At 32.7% G+C, this 13,707-nt stretch overlaps 1 protein-coding gene across 3 annotated transcripts in view; it reads right to left on the reverse strand.

The window, feature by feature from the left end:
* Positions 1–13,707, reverse strand: part of LOC108759850 (protein Fe65 homolog) — a 201,015-nt gene that overhangs the window by 166,216 nt on the left and 21,092 nt on the right. Inside the window, exons 1-2 of one of the 3 annotated variants that reach the window (XM_018505509.1) lie at positions 7,809–8,012; positions 2,859–2,915 (exon numbers count right to left, since the gene is read on the reverse strand). The gene's annotated coding sequence lies outside the window, so the exon portion shown is untranslated. Of the gene's footprint in view, positions 1–2,858; positions 2,916–7,808; positions 8,013–13,707 lie in introns of those variants that run through there. The other 2 variants (XM_018505512.1, XM_018505510.1) reach the window with 2 other exon arrangements.

Genomic DNA, 13,707 nt, shown 5'->3' on the forward strand with positions numbered 1-13,707 from the left:
TGTTAATATGTTAAAACTGTTAATAAATTTATTACGAAAAATATTACCTCGGCCGGGACTTGAACCCGGATCTCTTGTATTCCGTACGAGCGTCCTATTACTAAACCATTAGACCAATCGATTTAATTCGCGATTACTACAGTAGTTTTAATTGCGTTTATTTAGTCCGGAAAATTCGGCGCGCAGTTTGAAAAAAGACTACAATATGGTATATATGCAAGTACATATATAGTATATATTAGTAATTCAAGATTGAATTACTTAAGCAACGAAGATCCAGCTTCGATCGTAATAGGCATTTTAAATTTCTAGCATTGATTGTGTTTCTCACATATACGGTCTAAAATTAAGATATTGTTTAAATTCATCTTATTAAATTGTTATAAATCACGAATTTATCTAGAGACATAGGTACATATCATTATTTAATATTTAAAATTTTTGTCATTTCGTTCAATAGTTGGGTCATGTCCATTAACCCCTACGTTGATTGTAATGTATATGTCGTAGGTAATTGATTACTTCAGGAAAATAGCTTTTGACTAGCCAAATGCTATCTACCTAGTCAAATGGCTTTCGCCAGTTTCCAATGCTATTTTCCTAGTTACACTGAGAAAAATGATTTTGTTATAGGAACAAATCAAGGGAAAGAAATGTAATATTTGTTAAAAAAAATAATTTTGACAAACAAGAAAATTAAAAAACAAAAAAAACAATTTTTGATCACTTTTTTAATTTCGCGTATCTTGAATATCGTTGGCTTAATCGCTTTGTCACCTGATACTTTTCGATAGAACTCGTCGAGAACTGCCGAACATTTCGTTCAATAGTTGGGTCATGTCCATTAACCCCTACGTTGACTGTAATGTATATGTCGTAGGTAATTGATTACTTCAGGAAAAAAATTTGTTAAGAGTTCCAGTAGTTCTAATTATCGTTTTCGGCAGTTCTCGACGAGTTCTATCGAAAAGATGGGACTTAGAAAATTTTCGACTACCTAAAAAATTTGTTAAGAGTTCCAGTAGTTCTAATTATCGTTTTCGGCAGTTCTCGACGAGTTCTATCGAAAAGTATCAGATGACAAAGCGATTGGGCCAACGGTTTTCGAAATATAACATATTTGATAGGTAGTCGAAAATTTTCTAAGTCCCCCGTCGAAAAATTTTTTAAGAGTTCCAGTAGTTCTGATTATCGTTTTCGGCAGTTCTCGACGAGTTCTATCGAAAAGTATCAGGTGGCAAAACGATATTCAAGATACGCGAAATTAAAAAAGTGATCAAAAATTGTTTTTTAATTTTCTTGTTTGTCAAAATTGTTTTTTATGTGTCAGGAACTCTAGGTATTCACTGAACAAAGCTATTGAGCCGCTCAGAACTATTCGATCTCGAATTTCGCTGAGAAGTTAGCACCCCATTTTTTAAAAATTATTAAAAAATTGTTATTAACTGAATCTCGCATTAAAAAATACAGAGAACTCTTCGTCTCGTTAAAAGGAAGCAGGAACTCTAATCAGAACTATTGTATCTAAAAATTGATTTTTCAAACATTTTTAATATTTTTTGGATTTTTCAAAAATTTTTTTTATGTATCAGGAACTCTAGGTATTCACTAAATAAAGCTATTAAGCCGCTCAGAACTATTCGATCTCGAATTTCGATAAGAAGTTAGCACCGCATTTTTTAAAAATTATTTAAATATAGTTATTAAGCGGAACTCTTGTTATAAATTATAGAGAACGCTTCGTCTGGACAAAAGGAAACGGGAACTCTAATCAGAACCATGGAATTTCAATATTGGGGTGCTAATTTAACATACGCTTGGAAAAAGTCAAAATTTAAAAAAGAATAATTGTTTATGAATTACTTATTAAAGTGCGCATAAATTGAATTAAAAAAATTTTTTTAACTAATGGTTCCTGTAAAATCAGGTCTGAAGGGGTTAACTGCTCATTAACTGGTACATTTACCTTGTACGTCTATCAAAATACTGAAGTCTTGAAAAACGAGATAGCAGTTGATCCACTAGGTGGTGCAAAAGGGAAACTATGAAGGAGGAGGATCAGGAAGAGGGATCGAGGGACCGAGAGATGTGGGTCGGTGATCGATTGCGCCGGTACAGGCACAATAACCAGAGGATGGAGTCATGTATCCGGGCTAAACAGCCCATTTGCTCAGTACAATGGCAGCGACGTCGCTGTGGGCCCGACTTAATTACCAAAGGCTGCCTTTGGCAGACGGAAGTGGGGAAACGGGTGGCGAGGCTTTATCAGAAGCGCCTTATACAGCGAAGCTTCGTTTAATGGCCGCGCAAGAATGCGAATTTGGCGACATGCCTAGGAATCTAATCTAAGAAGCTATTCCGGAGCTACCTCTTAAACTCCGCGTTAGTGATACTCGAGCGATTATGAATCACGTTAGCTATATTATTACGGTAACGCATTCACTGATTTATCGTTGCCAAAGTATTACTATATTACCAAACATTAAATCATACGTTTTAAATTACGACTTAAAGTACGGAATCACTGTTGTAAAGTTTTTCAAGTTAGAAGGATTTTCCTTCCGCGTGAAAAGAGGATCGCATAAAATCGACTCGAAGTTGAGAAAAATGCGTTCCTAAGAAAGTCGCCTATAACGGAGTTCGGCACGGATTGTATAAACCACTTTCGTCTATGTCTCCTGCATAACGCGCATGATGCATCGCGACGGGGCTCCATTTTCCGTGAAAACAAAACAGTTTTCCGATAGTTTCCGGGGACGCGCGAAAACGAAGGAAGCACTTCGCCATTAGTCTGCGCGAAACTGTTGGTATGTATCATTCTATAACGAGGGCAAATTGCGAATCCGCGCTACACTTACCGGAGTTTTCATAAAGTTCGCCGGGCGGGAGAGGCCACTGCATTAGACGAAAGATACCTGGAACAGAAAACGAAAAGAACACCTTTAACTCGCGCGGAAACTACGTTAGCAGAGAAACTTCGAGTTACGCGGAGTTTCAAATCTCGACAATTAGCCGGACTATCACGACGCTCATCTCCTCGACGAGATAAATCACTCGCTAATTGCAGCTTCTGTATTAAATACCTGTTATCTCGGTATATTAGTGCAAAATATTATGGAATTAATGTTACTTTTAAAGAGAACAACTTCGAGACAATGTGTCACTTTCTGTCAACTACTCTCTCAATAATATAGTAATATAGTAATAATAACAGTAATATATTTGACGATAGTCGAGTGTTTATTGAAATTTTATTTAAAAAATACCCTGAGAATTCTCTCTTCCGGATTTTTCAAGTATCTTTATTTAAAATTCCAGAAAACTTTAAGCTCGACTTTAAGATTAAAGAACTTTAAAATGAATTGGAGTGCAAGCAACGCACACAGAGATTATATACATTGTTTGAAATTTCGTAATGAATTTAAGTAACATGTAACGGAAGCTTGTGGTTATGACGTAACTAAAAAGTAATGCATGATTTAATTGAAAACTAAGTTACAGTAGTCTTAAATGTAATAAACGTGTGCATTAAATTTTATGTAAATCTACATAAAATTGTATGAAAAGTACATTAAATTTCATATACTTACATGTACTATACACAAACATACTTTTCAGTTACAAATACATTAAATTTAATGTAATGTAATTAATGTAACGTCATGAAATTAAATTAAACTCGTGTAATATTCAAATAGGGTAACTCCGGTATATACGCCGTACCTATTAAAAACTTAATTTATTAAGTATTACTTACTATGTTTATAGTAAACGAACTATATCAGTAAAAACTTTGTACTGTCTACTACTACGAAAAAAATATTAGAAATCCGAAATATTTATTTTTTATATTAAAAAATACATTTTTTGAAATCCTTATATTTTTGCCATATATCCCATAGGGGTGGAATATATGGCTACTCATAGGGGGAGGAAGGGATATGTACGGCTGATGAAAAATTTACAAATAATGCATATAAATAAGACGTATAATTATATAATATTTTACAAAATATGTTTATAAAGTTTTATTAAGGAGTAAGATTAATAAGAATGGTAAATATGTATATGAAGTAATAAATAATAATTATGATCTTCCTACATATATTACAAATATTATGACATGACGTACATATTTCATATAATGCGTTTATTGCATTTAGTGCACTGAATTCAATCTGCGCACTTCGTATGCTTTGGGCATAAATCCCGCTCGCTAAAAATGCCGTATATCCCAAACAGGTGGAATATACAAGACAACAAACTAAACAAAGAATACGAAAGCAAAGCTCTTGTATTTTGCTACACAACATGCTTTACTATTCCACTACACGTATGTATCACGAAATAACCACTAAGTCTTTTACACGCCCTACATAAATCATTTTATGTAGATTATAATTTATGATGGCGTTACTTATTACAGTGACAAATCGATTCAACTCACAATAATTTCATTAATATTAACAGTAAAAAGCTGAAATTATAACTCAATACTAATATAACATAAAGGCATGTAACAGAGTAGTTACGGGAAAATTACCCCCACACCTTCTATTTTTTCTGACTTCTGCGGCATAAATCCCAGCGCGGCGTATTTGCCGGAGTTACCCTATACTAAATTTCATGATATTTTTAACACACAGTATATATTGTAAATTAATAAAAGATAGGGATTCTAAGAGACCATACATTCACAATTTTTTACAAATGGAATCGCGAAAATATATATTTTTTTATTGACATAAAGGTCTTGATCATTGAAATAATAATTTATGCCTTTATGTCAATAAAAATATACATGAATTAATCACTTATGTTAGTGACAACCCGTAATATAGACTACTACATATTATGTAGTATATTTTTTTTGTAGAATGTACTCATTTCATTTTCTAATAAAGAGTTTTTTATCGTTAAATTTAGGCATTCGATTTAAGGATGTCAAAATCACAAAGCGATATTATACTTTAGAATGTGTAAAAAAAAATTTTCTCCTTAAAAACGTTTTATAATCTAATTAAATGCAACTTTTAAAGGCTATGTAGAAGGTCCCAGAAAAATTCCAACTGAATCTCGTTCTGGGTAAACAGACCTACAATTTAAGAGGAGTAACGATCCATTTGAACGCTTGGAATCTTGCTAAAATCGACCTCGAACTCGAAATTTGGTCATTTTTTTCAAATTAATCGGGCTGTATTTCTTAAGGCATATATTGCAGAGCTAACTGAATTATTGCATCGTGTTCAGTGATCAAAAAAACATACAGTACCACATTTAAAATCAGGATTAAGCTATTTTTGCATTAAATCAAACATGCATTAAGGAAAATCGAAACTTTGATTTAAGAATTATTTACTAACGATCTCTAAATCTTAATATTTTTTAAATAAAAATTTAGGGGTGTTCTTTTGGCATGAAATGGAAGCTTTTGAGCTGAGAGGCCAATTAAAAAGAAAATTTTTTTTCCTTGTCAGTCTAATATATATATATAGTGTGTAATTTATATTATATTATATTTATATTATATTTTCTCTTTATATAAAGACGTAATCGTCGAGATTTATTCGCGAATAAAAATTACAGCTGGCATAAGGAAGAATGATATCATCTCATGGAAACTTTTGTATCTGATAGTGATATATTTCACGCGCAACACATTGTGTCCTCCGATTTCATACGTTGGGAAAGGGTCTACGAAGATGTCCCCTGATGTCGGTTATACCGGAGTCAAAGGGGCAAAACGAGGTAAACTCCAGGACGCTCGACGACGCGAATTCGAGGAAGAGAAGTTCTCTTTTATTTCAATCCTTCGTCGTCACGCTGCACACACGAATCCAAGCACATCCGGAAGACAGGAAGACAGAAAGAAAGGGGGGGAGGGGGGCAGGAGAGGAAGAGAGATACGAGTAGGTCGTCTCTACAAACGTACCCCCAAACGGGCTGGCCTGAGTGGTTTCCCGTGTTCGGTGTCGCGCACAGACGACGCCGCCGCGCCGGGCGGTACACATTTGCAGCATTACGTGTTTCATGCGCACCCGGTAGAAGCGACGAAGAAGAGTCCTCGAGACTCATCCTCGCGTAGGAGGACTCGCCACGTGAAGGGTACATACTGCACGGCGGCTAGGTCGAGTGTTTTCGCGCGGAAAGTAGCTGCAAATGTTCGTTTGGTCGCTCGAACCTGCCAGTCGAAACTCGCAAGTTTCCCGCAGGTTTCGTTACAACCTCGTTGCGACTCTCGTTGCTGTCTGAAGAGACAGATGCCTCTCATTGAGAGGAAACTTTGACGAAATTCATTACGATGTCATAAATTTACGACGCAAATATACACGCGCGGTCGCTTAGCTCTCGAGAATATTTAGAAAATCTCTTTCGTCATAAAAATTATACCTAATTATTTTCGTAATTCGAATTTTGATTTTATGACTTATTTAATAGAGTGCAAGAATTTATTATGATTTATTTAAAAGAGTTGCAATCAAATAAGGCTGTTTACTTATTACTGTTGTCTTAGATTGTGATGTTAGAAGAGAAAATACACAATAAAATAAATACACAATAAAAATTTTTGTATAAATATTTACAGTGAGAGAAAAAAAAGGTTGCAATTACCATAATTTAACGACAATTTAGAGTCTTTTTTGAGACAACGGTATTTTTATAGTTGTTTTAACCTTCCAAATATATAGTCAATGCTATTAATAATAGTCACACACTGTTTGAAAATCTTTAATTTTTTCCTAACATATTTTTCAGTTAATATTAGTACATAAATAGTAAATTTAGCAAAATAGTAATATAATGTATTCATTACAATTGCGATTGCATATAGTGCTGGAATTTACTTGCAACTTTCAGCACTGATTTATTGAATAAAAATGTTCATTTTATTTGCTATATACATCTTGATCTTTTACTATTATATTAATATTTAAATTATCATATTTAATTTTTTATTTTACTATTATATTAATATTTATATTATGATATATTAATATTTGAAATTATTATATTATAATTTATAGTATAATTTTTTCATGTTTGAGAGAATCATATATGATTATTATTACTACCATTATTGCAATGATAATAAAAATGAAACTCTCTAACTATCAATATAATTATTTTAATATACAATTATAGTTACAGAGACCAAATTTAATTTTTTTTCTCTCAATGTATTAATTAGCAACATGTGTTTCAATAAAACAATATTTATTATAAATCGATAAAATCGATTTATAAAATATACCGAAAACATTCCTTTCATTAATTAATAGATAAATACATTTGGAAATGAATTATGCAGAATCAGAAATAAAATGAGTTATGATCACAGCTATAACAAACTGTCAAATTAATACAAATATGAATATTATTTAATTTCTTCCCGAAACAAGATAATTTTTAATATATTTTATATTCTATTTTATCAATTTATTATAAATAATATTTTATTAAAATATTTCTATTTAAATATAATTTGTGAAACTCTCTTTCTCTCTCTCTCTTTTCGAGTATTTTTAATTCCGACGTCACAATTTGAAACAGTATTGGCGAATGAACAAAAGCTTTAATAGAATAAAGAAATAATCTATCTACGCGTTAAAACGTATATACATATATATATATATATATATATTGTATATATATTTATATATCTAGTTATTTATTATTTAGTTTAAGCCAGTAATAAATACGATATGTAATATGATAATAAATATGAATTTCACGATATGACGTCAAATAATAATGAGCGAAATGGACGGGTAATTAATTGCGCGTAAATAACAAGAAAAATTAGTTACCTGAAGCTCCATCGTTGTCATTTTGCCATCGGCTGTTCCTTTATTGTTCATTGATATTCACTCGCAAAAGCCGGGTAAAGACTGAATAATTATCATTTCGCACTATTGATCGACACAGCAAGACGAACGCCCGGCACTTTGTACGGCACTTCCCATACTCATTCGTGTACACACGGCACATTTTGGAGCTTTGAACGAGCGAATAAAACGACACGCGAATTACCGGCCGGCGTCTATCGGATCGTATGATGCCATCGGAAGAATCTGAAGTTGATCGACACGGGGCAACTTCACGCCGCGCGGAGGCGGATCGCAAAATGGCTCTGAACTCGGTCGATCCCAATCGAAAATCCGAACGCGCTATGACGCAGATAAGAACGAAATTAAGTACGTGTGGTTTTTATATTTTCTTGTATATCACAGAAACACATCTATTACTATATTCATGCAAAATGGCTCGATGGAATTACCGGTGAAACGACTATCTCCAACTTATTGCGAATTCTAACTGGCAGTAATTATTTCCACATTTTCAATCACATACAGGAACACGACGAACGAATGCTCCATAGTGATCGCGCGCAATTCGACACGGCACTTTGGACACGCGAGACATCGATCTCGCGATCGGAAAAATCACGTGTACAACGTGAGAAGGTCATAGCGCGACTGAAACTGAACCGCGGGTCTACGCCTACTACGTCACACGCCTGCTCCCGAAACGCGGAGTGTCGCGGAGTAATGATGACGTAGCACTACGTCGCATGGCCGACCGGCGCGACCGTTATTGTCCGTCCTACTCGAGCGGCGTAAAACTACTATCCATAGTTTTCAATCTCGGTCCGTCTTCCTAAACGACGCATCGCCAGCAACGCTCGACTCACTGGGTGTTTCGCTTGTCGCTCGCACAACGCTCGTGGGAATTTATTATTTGTCCTTTGCTGGTTTATTCGCGTTGCTTACATTTTTGTACTCAGCACACATTTCCGTTTCCTTAATACTCTTCAGCGCCCAAATATAATGAAAAATTTTTAGAGGTTTCAAGCAACGCGAACAAACCTCTTGTTTAACATTTGATGAACAGCAAGGATAAAATGATTCTACGAGAGTTACGAGCGTTAAATGGAACGCACCCTACTGTCGAGCGCGCCGTTACTTTTATTGTTGTTTACAACTTCGCCTCGGTTCCGGGAATTGTCGCGTTGCCTCACTTTGCGAAATTCGGTAGAGCGTTATTAGGTCTGTTCGCGTTACATGAAATCTCCAAATATCTTTTGGGGATTTCATGTAAAATGAGATAGATATATATTTGGCTTTGAAAAGAGAGAAAGCGAAGATGCCGAGTGCAAAAAGTGCGAGCAACGCGAACAGATCTTTTGTCATGAAACAACGTAAAATACGTTTATTCGTGATGCTGAAGGGACCTCGTTCGTAACGACAAACGACGGAAGAATCGTCCGTGATAATTAGTAAGTTTAATAAGTAATATTTCAGCGTCTCCTTTCGCGACGAGTTTACCGAAGACATTCTCGATATTCTAGCTTTCTTTCGAAGGCGTTTACACATAAATTAACATTTGATATCTCAACTAATAATTACCTTCTGTAATATTCGCTTTCTTAAGATCGTCGTCGAAGTGATTCGCAATAATGCAAAATGCGAAATATTCTCGCTTTTCTTTAATTTCCTTTAATTGATAAAAAAAATTTGATAAATAGCAAGGATAAAATAATTCTACGAGAGTTACGTTAAGTAGGACGCATCCCCACTGTAGAGTGTGCCGTTATTTTATTGTTTACAACTTCGCCTGGATTCCGGGAATTGTCGCGTTGCCTCACTTCGCGAAATTTGGAAGAATATTATTGTCATAAATCACGAAACAACGCAAAACACGTTTATTCGTAATGTTAAAGGAGCCTTGTTCCTACGACAAACAACGGAAGAATCGTCCGTGATAATTAGCGAGTTTAATAAGTAATATTTCAGCAGTAATATTTCTCCTTTCACGACGATTTTACCGAAGATGTTCTCGATATTTCGGCTTTCTTTTGAAGACATTTACGCATAAATTAACAATTAATAAAACCATAAAATATATATTACAGGCAATAGGAGTCGACGCTGGTTATCAATTAGCGCAAATTTTTCTTCATACTAAAAATATAAATCTTAACTTTGAACGTTTCCACTCATGGTTTGAGTCTTCCTCGACGATTAGAGAAATAAATTATTTAACCGACTGTCGAAATGACAATACACATATTGTTCTCGTAGTTATTTTTTAAAATTTGACGATAATTTATAATATATTAACGAGTTACAAAATGTTGCATAAGAGAAATTCATTGTTTAGTGTAGAAGCGTCGACTGTGTGAGCTTGAGTTTTCATTGCCACTTAGCTTTCTAACTTTGTGAGTATGTGACTTATCTCACAACAGTAAACGGTTCAATTTTTGAGAGGAAAAACGTTGGAGATATCATTTTGTCATGCAATACTCCAATCGTTGCGCTAGGGGGAAAGATTGCTGAGGAAGACTCAAACCATGAGTGGAAACGTTCAAAGTTAAGATTTATATTTTTAGTATTAAGAAAAATTTGCGCTAATTGATAACCAGCGTCGACTCCTATTGCCTGTAATATATATTTTATGGTTTTATTAATTGTTTAATTAAAGGAGTCTATAAAAATTTATTAGTATTTTTGATTAATTTGTAATTTAGCATAAATTAACATTCGATATCAATACTAATAATTACCTTCTATGATATCCGCGTTTTCAATATCGTCGTCAAAGTGATTCGTAACAACGCAAAACGTAAAATATTCTCGCTTTCCTTTAATTTCCGCCATGTAATTAGAGCCTAACTTTTCGTGGCTACAGGGATGCTTTGCCATGAACTTTGTGCTGATTCTGCTGAAAGTTCTGACGATAGGTATGTTGAACATGAAACCAATAGACCTTTAGACGCCTCTAGATTTATTCGTATTACTTGGTGCACTTTTTGCATTCAAAATTTTCACTTTGTCTGAATATATCATTACATTAATAAAAAAGTGATGTAATTAAATGATTAATTTTCTTGAGATAATGAAAATTAGGAATCGATTCTATAAAGACTAATATATTTTTGGAAAAAAAACAAATCATATTTGTAATTTGCTTATATGATAAAATATCACAATTTTGAAAAGAAATAAAATTTATAGATACTATATGCAATTTATATTAGAGTTATAATAATTAAATTTTTTAAACTTATGATATAGTTTTAGGTCCGGTTTTCTATTATCTGGTTAATTTGTGATTTAGATTTAACCTTATTTTACTTAATGATAATATAAAAATTGTTTTTTTCCACAGAAAAATACAATTTTTATATTATTATCAGGTTAAATTTAATCACAAGTTAAAGAAAATGGAAAACTGGGTCTCGTAAAAATACAATTACTAAAAGTACAATGAGAAAAATAAAATTATAGAAATTGCTTGTTATCTCTCTCTGTAATCACTACCCTAATTAAAACATTCTAATTCAGAATTAAAAATGCTCTACTGAAAAGTTACTACAGGAAAAGAACGGCTTTATAAGATCTAAAAATTGAAGTATCTAAAAGTTGGATATAAATGTAAAAATAATTCTGTTGGATTATTAAAATAATTATGTAGGACATTTAAGCGTTGAGAATAATGTTGCAAAAAGTTGTAGTATTCTATAATCATCTTGAGTGTCCTACATGATTATTTCGATAATCCAAACAAAATTATTTTCAAATCTGTATCTAGCTAAATTTTTCAGATTATATTTTAATAAAATCATTTTCTCGATATTTTAACAATTAGTTCGAATATCTTATATAATTATTTTAATGGTCTAAATTATTTTCTAAACTTAAAAACTAGTTAAATTTGTAAGTTATATTACTTCAGCAAAACTGTTCTTTTTGATTATGCGTGATATGTATGATGTACATATTACCACAAATGTAGGTGACTTGAGACAGCATATATTTTTGTTAAATTTAATCGTGGTATCCATCCATGATTAAATTTAACAAAAATATGTGCTGTCCCAAGTCACCTACATTTACCGTATTTTATCATTCTTTAATATTTGATGAATAATAAAGATAAAATAATACATGCGTGAAACGATTCATTGACTTCCTTCAATTTGCTTTAATGTGCTTCGCCAGTTTGAATCTACCACTGAAACTAAGATTGAAACGCGTTTTCAATTTGGCGCGAGTACATGACAAATTGAGTTTAATCGTGCTCTCGGAACAATTCAAACCCGTTTTAGTCGAAGACGCTTTGAGAAACTTGGCGAGCACTTGTCAAGCTTATAAGCGGCTCGCATCTCCGGCGACGTGTGAACATCTCCAAACATTTTCCCGCGTTCTCAACAGCTCGCGAAACATTAACTGTCGCAGATATCTAAAACGGGAACATCGAGTGAAATATCATCATTAAACTACAGTATTTGGCAATTGTTCTGATTACGTCATAAACGGCAAGAGTTTTGTGTGTATAGAATAGAATTAATATCTTGCCGAATGGAAAATTAGTGACGATCAAATTATTCCCTGAAATTGACGTCAAAATTTGTAACACAGTTACTATCGGGTATGTAAAACCCATTTAATTTGTATTAAAACTCATTCATTTCAAAGAATTAAAATGACATAATCTGTATAAAAAAGAATAAATACTAAATATATTTTAATTTAAAAAATGAAAATTTGTGTACAAATGTAACATAAAGACAATTAAATTGTTTAACATTTTTGATAAAAAAATTTATAATTTACTGGATCTAATAGATCCACCGTTAATTCTGAAAGATTAACAGACACTTCGCTTTATTAAATGAAGAATATCGAGTGAGATTGTATCGGGATTGTAATTTGTAATTTAATTTGATTCAAGGGATAACAATATCGTAATCGTCATGATTTTCTATAATTTCAATCAAATGTTTGATTAATATAACAAAAATAATTTTACTTTTCTAAATATTTGGTGAGTATTATTAAATATAATAATATATATAATCAACTGCTTGATTATATATATAATTATTAAATTGAAAAACTTAAAATAACAGGACTCTTAATGTTCAAAATACGACAACGTGACATAAAAAGCTAATAAAAGTCAGAAAACGTAAAAAATCTCCATTTTCGTTTAACATAAGTATAATTAAAAATAGATATAACAAACAAGAATTGCAGAAAATAAGAAAATTAAAAAACGCTACAGAATACAATACCAAGTACAATACATACTCCAACCTTATATTTAGGCTCTCTTCAGATGTATAATACAAAAAATTCAGGCGCAATAAAAATTAATATTCAAACATTAACCTGTAGAAGACTGGAGGCTCCTTTAGGGACTCGACAGTGGCGCCATCTTTTTTGCCACTCAACCCCATGATATTGACAAAAAAGTTCTAGCCTTTAAAATAAAAAAATTGATCAAAAACATGCCGGTCCTCAGAAGGTTAAGAAAGCGACGGTTTCGTTATATAGTTAGAAGAGTGTTAAGTCAGAGAAACGGAAAATTACTCGTCAAGCGATATTGGTTGACCAATTGCGAAAAATTTCTCGTTGTTCTAGTAAAAACATAAAGAAACCTAAAAACGTTATAAGTTATCAAAACTAAAAAATTTTTTTAAAAAAGAATAATACGTATCTCTGACAAAAACTCACCTCAGAGTCCGACAATTGAGAAAATTCATGTTAATGTTGAAATAATCGTCAAAATTTGATGTCAAAAGAAGTAAAAAATTAATATCACAATTGTAAGTGTATAACATCCAATGTATAAAATAAAAAATAAAGAAAACCTTCCAACGTTCTCGACAAATATAATTATTAAATATTTGGGGGGGGGGGG

This window comes from Trachymyrmex cornetzi, unplaced genomic scaffold (genome assembly GCF_001594075.2).
Source record: "Trachymyrmex cornetzi isolate Tcor2-1 unplaced genomic scaffold, Tcor1.1 scaffold209, whole genome shotgun sequence".
In the NCBI taxonomy this organism is placed as follows: domain Eukaryota; kingdom Metazoa; phylum Arthropoda; class Insecta; order Hymenoptera; family Formicidae; genus Trachymyrmex; species Trachymyrmex cornetzi.